Here is an 8,723-nt window from a genome sequence, read left to right as displayed (position 1 = left end):
CTCAGTTGTTTTTGTCTGCAAAGCCTCTGAAACCTCCCCTCCGAGTGGCATCACCTGGTTCCCCCATGGCTCAGCAAAGTGGGGGTCCCCCTGGGCAGTCCCCTAAAGTAGAGCCTTCAGCTATTGGGCACGTGGCGCCCGTCCAGCACGGACTGACGTTTCCTCATCCACCAGCTGCTGCGTTGTCACTGCACTACCATAGTTGCTCTGTACCACAGGCCATGCAGGCACACGGCCGAGGAAACCACGTGCCATGGGGAGAACCTGAGGCCCAAGGAGGGTTGGGAATGTGCCCAACCTCAGATTGCCAGGCGTTGGTGCCCGTAGTCCTGGCCCGTTTCATCCTTCTTCCCCACCTGCGTATTATGTACATTGGGGGTGGGGGGGTGAGGGCTGTATTTGTCCAATGGTTGGATGAGCAGAGTGGAGGTAGGGTCCTTTAAATGGTGCTGGCTCCCCTTTCACACATTCTGTGAGGAGAATGAGCAGGTGGTTAGAGATGGTCACGGCAGCAGCCTCCGGGGTGTGGTCCTGGGGCCCGCACACAGCAGGTGCGGAGGTGGGACCTGTTTCTTACAAGCGCACCGTGGGCAGAGGCAGCTCTGGGGAAGCGCCACGGTCCAGCTGAGGCAAACCCTGGGTGAGGAGGCTTTGGTGAGACCCTGGCCTGAGAGAGGCTGACCCAGGGTACAAGCAAGGGCAGGCGAACAGAAATGTGACAGAGACGAGGAGAAAACCACAGTCAGGAGGGTCCCTCCTGTGCCCTGAGAAGCCACTACGTGAGCCATTCAGTGAAATGTTTTTCCTAGGAAACAACACATGTTTCCCAAGCACATCTACAAACAAAAACACTCAGAACACATTGGAATGCTTGCCTGTGGGGAATGTGGTAAATGAGTGGGCATAAAGGCCAAATAATTAGTGGGGGCAAGATCTGAGCCATGAAGCCTCAAGTGTCAAAATGTCAGGGAAACGTAGCAAAGGAGATGGAGAGGGAGCGGCCTGTTGGGGAGGAGGAAAGTGGGGGTGTCCATGAAAGCCAAGTGAAGACTGTTTCTAGGATGAAGGAGGGGCCACCTGTGTGAGATGGTCCTGATGGGTTAGATGCGTGAGGCCTCTGCCCATTGACTTCCGCCTCGTGGAGGTCATTGGTGACCTGGGAAAGGGCAAAGTCATTAACAATACATGGTCACATGGTAACCCTTTAGCATCTCCAATACATTCTGATTAGAGTTCAAGAGGTATGACTAAGCTGTGACTGCCCCATGTTCCTGTCCGTTGCCCATCAGTTTACCCTCACTCTGGGCTTCATTCCCACCCCCATTCCAGACTCCCTGTCTTCTTTGGCTTCCCCAAACAGGCCCAGCTATTCCTGCCTCAGGACCTTTGTATAATGCCATTCTCTCTGTGATACTCTCCTCCCATCTTTGAATGGATGTTCCACCTCATCCTGTAGGTTTCAGATGAAATTCCTATGTTTCTGAAAAGCCCATTCCTTGATAAGCTCCCTTTTCTATTTTCAGTTTTTGGTTCAGTGTTTAACACAATGTATAAATATGTATTTCCTTGTTTAACCAGAATCTACGTATCTTATAATAAATAACTTTAGCAAGGCTTCTGGATGTAAAGTAAATATTGAAAAGTTGACTGTATGCTAATATCTATAATAATAAAAGGGTAATATGGTAATTAGACTGGACAGCTGAACGACCTTCCGGACGTCTGGATGTCCTTCTGGACAAAGCCAGGGCGGCGGGGGCTGAGGCAGCCAGGGCTGTGAGTGGGACCCTCGGCCTCGGTGAGCCCACAGCCCCACCCCCGCACCAGCCCCCAACCCTGCACATGGTTCCCAGGCCCCACAGCACAGCCCCCTGCCTCTGCTGACCCTGCCATCCTGGCACCACCCTACACTTGGGCCTGGAGTCGTTCATGGGCGCCCGTGGGACCACAGAGCCAGTGGCCATGGCGAAGGGCAGCCTACTCTGCTCCTGAGGCAGCTCTCCCAACGTCCAGATGCAGAGCCGAGGAGGACTCGGCGCTGGCGAAAATAATAGCTCCTGTTTATCAGCTGCTCACACTGTGCCAGGCTCTGCGTTGAACCCTTCGCGTGCGTTCATCCTCGCGTCAGCCCCGCGAAGTCGCCAAGATTGTTATCCTTATTTTTCAGAGGCAGCATGTGAGATTCAGAAAGGTCAAGCGACTTGCTGTCAGAAGGTGGTGAAGTCAAAAGGGAACCAGAATTTTCATGACACCCTATCTGCTGCTGAACATAAAGCTGTGACACCCACCGAGGCCTCGCCGATGTCAATAAATCGCTCCCCAGTAGCAATAAAACATCAGTAAAGAAGAAGGGGAGAGTGTGGGTGAGAAGTGTGAAGGAAGCACTGGTGGGGCACAGTATTCACTGCAGATTCCCTAGATAAGGGACAGTTTCCGGTGGTCAGCCAGATCAGTGCCCCGGAGGCCATCGAGGATCATGAGAGAGGTTACCATCCAGAAACCCTCTCATAGCTCATTGTTCAAGGCAGAGGTTTTAATTTATTGTAGCTGCTAACTATTGCACAGCTGACTGGAGATGCCCTCAAGTACTTAAAACTAAAGGTGTTGAAATAAAAACTTATTCTTTCATCCCCGTTATTGACCTCAGAGAACTTTCATGGGGTGAAAAGAGCCCTCTGGGAGCTAGACTTGCACATGCGCATTCTAGTCTGGATGCAGCCCCACTTCATCCACCCCAGTGACCGCACCACCACCCACTGGTTTGCTTCAGCCAGAAACCCCAAGATCATCTTCAACTACACTTTTGCTTGACTTTAGGTGGATATAAATATTTTCACTTTTTATTATGAGAAATTTAAAAATATAGATGAAAGGAGAAAGAACAGTGTAATGAACCCTACTCATATACCCATCACTTAGTTTCAACAATTATCAACTTCTGGCCAGAGTTTATTATTATTTGACAAATATCTATGATGTATGTATGAATCATGTACCAAGTTCCAAACTAGGCCCTAGGGATCCAAAGATGTATCAGATTTGACTGTAACCCAATCTGGCCTTGGTCCTCGATAGGTGAATAAGAGTTACCCAGAAAAAGGAAGTTGTCCTTATTCATGCCTTCTCTTTCAACAAATGATTATTATGTGTGAGGCACTGATCTTGGTGCTGGGAACACATAAAGAAACAAGATTGCGTTTCTACCTTCTTGAAGCTTGAATAATGGGAAAGAGACATTAAACATGTGACTAGAAATGTGATGAGTATCTTTTTTAAAAATATATTTTTATTGTTGATAGTATTACAGATATTTCCCATTTCCCCCTCTCACTTCCCTTTTCCTAGCCCTTACCTACCCACCCCCAGGCCTTCGCTACTCTATTGCCCATGTCCATGGGCTATGTGTATCCTATATAATAAAAGGATAATATGCAAATGGACTGAACGTCGGAATGACCGGTCACTATGATGCACATTGACCACCAGGGGTCCGACGCTCAATGCAGGAGCTGCCCCCAGCCCGCAGGCCTTGATGGCCTGATCGGGGCCTGCAGGCCAACCTCTCGGTCCCTCTTCCTTCTCCCCTGCCCCTGGCCGGCAGGCTCTGATTGCCTGATGGCGACTGGGGAACCAGGAGTGGGTGATGGTGGGGGGTGGGGCCAGCTGCTGGCAGCCAGGGAAGATGGCCCTGATCTCAGGCCAGGCCTAGGGACCCTACCTGCTCATGAATTTCGTGCACTGGGCCACTAATATCTACTATAAACAACTAGAAAACAAAATTTAAAAATATCATCTATTATGTCAAAGGCCATGATTCTGTAGGGAAGTCAGTGCTTGCTTGGTTATGCCTGTTGGCCCACAGGACTAGAAACTCTTGAGCTCTGGCCTTGCCTGCTTTGTTGGCCATTTCGTACCTGTCCTGGCACAGAGTAGGTGTGAATGTAGGACACTGGTCATATCAGCGAACGAATTCTAAGTGTGTGTGTCTCTCCTGCCTCTCTGAGCTGCCCTTGCAAAGAAGTCCTGCAAGAGATGAGGGTCCTACTCGCCCTCTGCTAGGTTTTGTGCCAGGCTCAGGAGCCCAGAGATGTAAGTTACAGCCATTCAACAGAGGTGTTTTTTAAAGCTCTGACTATTGAGGACTTATACACATTTTAGTGGTTCAACACGGCGAGTGACCGTGGGATGGCAATGAGATGGCAGATCCCATCTCCCAGAGGTGCCAGAAGAAGGTGACATCAGGCGGGGAGGGACTCAGGAGGTGTGTGCCAAGGATGGGGAGGTGGGAGCTTAGCCCGAGGGGTATTTTGGAGTTGGTAGTGGATGGAGGAGTGGGGGAATGAGAGGAGACTGGGTGAAAGAATTACAGGCTCAGTAGTGGTTGGGTTGAAAGGCTTGGGGTGGGAACTTCAGAAGAAATTTTCACCTGTGACAAATCTGGTGGAGTGGGTATGACCCGGGCACAGAGTAGGAAGCAGGATGACACAATGGCCAAGACATGGAAACAACCTAAGAGTTCGTCAGTGGATGAATGGACAGAGAAGATGTGGTATTGGGATATTATTCAGCCGTGAGAAGGAAGAAAATCCTGCCATTTGCAACACCTTGAATGAGCCTTCAGACAGAGCAAGACAAATACTGTATGACCTCACTTCTTGTGGAATCTACAAAAGCTGAACTCACAGAAACAGTTGAATGGTGGTTACCAGGGCTGGGCAGCGGGAGAAATGAGATGTTGGTGCTGGGGAAACTTCCCAGGGTGGACTGGCACTAACCTCCAAAGGAGGGCGGGGCTGAGAGGTCAAAGAAAGAGGCTGACACCTTCAGAATTAAACAGTTACTTAGGGACGTAGGACAGAAGCAGAGTCTTGGGCAGTAGCTAGCCGGTGGATCTCCACACCTGGAAGGAAAAGGGACTTGACACAGAGCCTTCCTCCCAGTGAGTCTGGGGGAGCTATGGTAGATGTAGAGCAGCTACCAGCTGGTGCCTGGGACCTAGCAGGGGCTCAGGAACAGACAGGGTTCCCATTAGGCCTCTCCAGATACATAGTACCGAACCAGCTTCTGTGGACAAATAGGGACCATGAGCCAGAAGGGCCCTGGCTCAGGGCAGAGACTGTATCTATCAGACTAGTCATGGGTGAGCAGGGGAAGCAGGGGAAGCAGGGGAAGCGGGGGTGGGGAGGGGTAGGGGGGTGGGGGGGGGTGGATACAGCCTGGAGGCAGAGGGTAAGCTGTGTCTCCTAGCCTATCACAGCACCTGATACCAAGGAGCCCTCAGGGGGTGATGTGTGACATTGGCCGCACGTTCTGTGGCTGCAGTTTTTCATCTGGACACCAGAGAGCAGAGCTGACTCGCACGCTCCCTGTGAGATAGAGGAGGGGCTCCCTCTTGGGAGTTCTGGGTGCTCCGTGGGGATCAGCCCCAGGGCTCAGGAACTTCCCTTCCTCACCAAGGATACATGAGGCCATTCAGAGACCCTGGGAGAGAGGTCAGGACTCCGTCCTCCACATTCCATTTTCCCAGAACAGGCCAGTCCAGTTACAATTGTTCTTCAGTCTGACTAGATTTCTCAGGGCTGTGGTGACTGGTGCCCTCTCTTGTCCCAGGGAGTGCTCCCTCCTTCTCCTCTGCTAGAAAAGGACTTTCTCAGGGGGGAAGGATCATGCACATGAACGCCAGCCCATGCAGTGTTTGTAACTACTGTCCCCCAGCTAGGAGCTGTCCTCATGCCCATTTTACAGATGTAAGAACTGAGGCCATTGCAGGGTCACCATTACCAATGAGGAGCAGAGCCCCAGTTGAGCACGGAGTGGAACTTGGCATGTGTGTGAATTCTCTGTGCGCTCCCTCCCCAGCCCGCCTTGCTGTAATAATGGCTGGTGCCCTCAATGGGAGAGGGGAGGATGGCTGGGCACCTCTGAGGTGGGGAGGAAAGATTCGCATCAGGCTCCGTGGGTCTGGAAGAGGGTATTTTTGAGTCTAAAATACTCCTCTTGTTGGGGGAGGGTCGCAGGCTTGGGAGCCAGTCCTTGCATGAGGCCCGGGACCCTTCGGCTCCAGGTGCCAGTCCCCACCACGGCGCAGCCTCTCATTTCTCTGGGCTCTGCAATCCCTGTTCAGGACTGACCTCTTCACCTTGATCACAGTGGGCCTCTAGGTGGGCGTGGTCCCCATGACTCACCCAGCAAGGCTGCCGGTGCCCTCCCTATTGCTCCTGGGGGTGGGGAGGTCAGACATAGCCAGACGGCACCCCTTTCCAGGGCTAATGGCCCCTCCTTTGGGGACTGGCCACTACACACACACACACACACACACACACACACACACACAGACATGACACACATCCAGACATTATTAACACAGACGCACATGGACACATGCACAGAGTTAATATGATTCATACATGCCCTCCACACATACCCTGCCCCCAGACACAAAAGCCACACAGACATCAACTTGAAAATTACTGAGAGTAGATTGTAAATGTTTTCACCACAAAAAAGAAATGGTAATTATTGGAGATGATGAGGTATTAACACTCTGTGGGACTCATTCACCATATGTGTGTCATAAGTCAACACCTACACTTAAACTTCACTGTTAGGTCAGTTATACGTCAATAAAGTTAAAAACACCTGAAACACGATGTGCTTCTCTGGCGTTCGGAAGGCAACAGGCCAGTACTGAACGTGCTGAGGGCAGAGAGGAAGGTGGGAAGGCTGTGCTGGTAAAAAAAAAATTAAGAGAAAAATAAGTAATGTGCATTTTTAAATGAACTGTCATTTTTAGGTACCAGAAATCGATTTAATTATTATGTTTTTTTTTAATGAAATGCCATTCATTGGAAAGGCAGCAGTGTAATATGTATGTATTTATTGAGTGTGTTGATAGTATCAGGGAATAACAGGCTCAATTCTTTTCCTTCATGTTGTTGAGCTGCCCCCTAGATTCCTGAAATTAGACCTTGATCCACATATAAGCAGTAAATTACCTTGTTTATCCCTTTGTCTTTAGGTACAATTAAAGTGAACGTACCCCCCTGACTGTGGGAATATTATGGCAGAGAAATTAAAGTGGATTCCAGGAGACCTGGGTAATATTCTCTCTCCCCTCCTCCTCCTCCTCCTCCTCCTCCTCCTCCTCCTCCTTCTTCTTCTTCCCTCTTTTTTTGTGTGTGTCAGAAAGGACAGTCAGAACACTCCCGATGAGAGAAAAATTGTGACCAAAGGGAGAGAGCCCTGGAAAGCAGCCTCGGTTCTGTGTGTGCAGCGTGCTCCTAGAGAGGTTGCAGAGGGAGAGGGTGGGACCGAGGACGAAGGAGGAGGGAAGGCCAGGTAGCTAATTGCATAGTCATTTCATTAGAATTGTGTATGACACGTGTTTATATATTGCCATTAAGCTATGTGAGTGACGTCAATGATTAGATAAACAATGACTAGGTAACTTACATGTTTAAATAAAATACCCCATGATACTATATCGCTTTTTAATAAAAATAATATCTGAATCATGCTAATTTATTGATTTGATGGTTATATTGCAGTTGTATAGGAGAACATATTTATTAAAAACATTTATGTGAAATATAAGGAAGTTCTGGCATGATGGAGGATCATATTGGCCACCTACTCTTACAGGTTCAGAAAAAACAAATCTGTACCATACTTGCAACTTTTCTCTAAGTTTGATATTCCTTCAAAATAATAACAAAAAGGGTAAACCAAGGCTGGACGTTTATATGATCTGACCAAGCCACCTGGGTAATAAGTGGCAGCACCAAATTGCAACTCAGGTGTGTCTGGCTCCTGAATCCACACCCTCCTCACCAAGCACATGGCCCCCGACATCGCAGCTGCCTCTCCAGATCCTTCAAAATCGGCCCTAGAAGGTCCCTCCCTGGTCAGTCACCTGTGCAGCCGCCTGCCTCCCCGAAGTCCTGCTGAAGTCCTTTTGCTGGAACTGCTCCCCACTGACCCAGCCTGCTCTCCATCCACCTGGCTCCTCCATCCACGTGGCTCCTCCATCCACCTGGCCCGGCACCCACGTTAGGGCACGTGGCTGGCAGCTGCTGGGCAGCTGAAGCACTCAGCGCTCCAAGTAGCTCTGGCTGGCTTCCTGTCCCTAGGAGCGGGGTTCCATCAGCTGAGCTCCCACTCCCCAAAAGTCCTCCGGCTCTTCCTGAGGACCTTGAGATTTTTCAAACCACTTACAAGTCAGCATGGCAATGTTTTCTTGTCTTGGTTCCCCACTGTCACCAACCCTACAATGTGAGATTCCCTCCTAATCAAGTGGCTTGAATAGGGGATCTCATCAATTAGGGCTTTGTTTACGATTCCACCACTTAAGGACATCAGCATTGCAGATTATCAGACATCACCCACTGCCAAAGGCAGAAGCTGCGGCTCTCCTGTGACTTCCAGGCTCTGCCTGCCTCCCCACAGCTGAACCTGCCAGTGCCCAGCAAGGGGACGTGCATGACCTGTGATGCCACAGTCGTTACCTGTGACTCTGAGCCATGCATCCTCCTCCTCAGCCGCAGGCTCTAGAAGCAGGAGTGGGGAGGCCTGGGGGGCTGAGTGCTGGACACACCCTGGGACAGGCCGTTTGTTCCAGGTCAGCCTGGCCACCCTTAGCTTGAGCCAGGGCCTTTGCACTGCCTGGAACCACATGGACCCTTCCAAGCTGAGGAGGCTCTGGGACTGGCCTGGTCCCATGGACA

Source organism: Myotis yumanensis, unplaced genomic scaffold (assembly GCF_028538775.1).
Source record: "Myotis yumanensis isolate MYYU_CA2020_CCGP unplaced genomic scaffold, mMyoYum1.0.hap1 SCAF_13, whole genome shotgun sequence".
Classification (NCBI taxonomy): domain Eukaryota; kingdom Metazoa; phylum Chordata; class Mammalia; order Chiroptera; family Vespertilionidae; genus Myotis; species Myotis yumanensis.
This window is presented reverse-complemented; position numbering follows the sequence as displayed.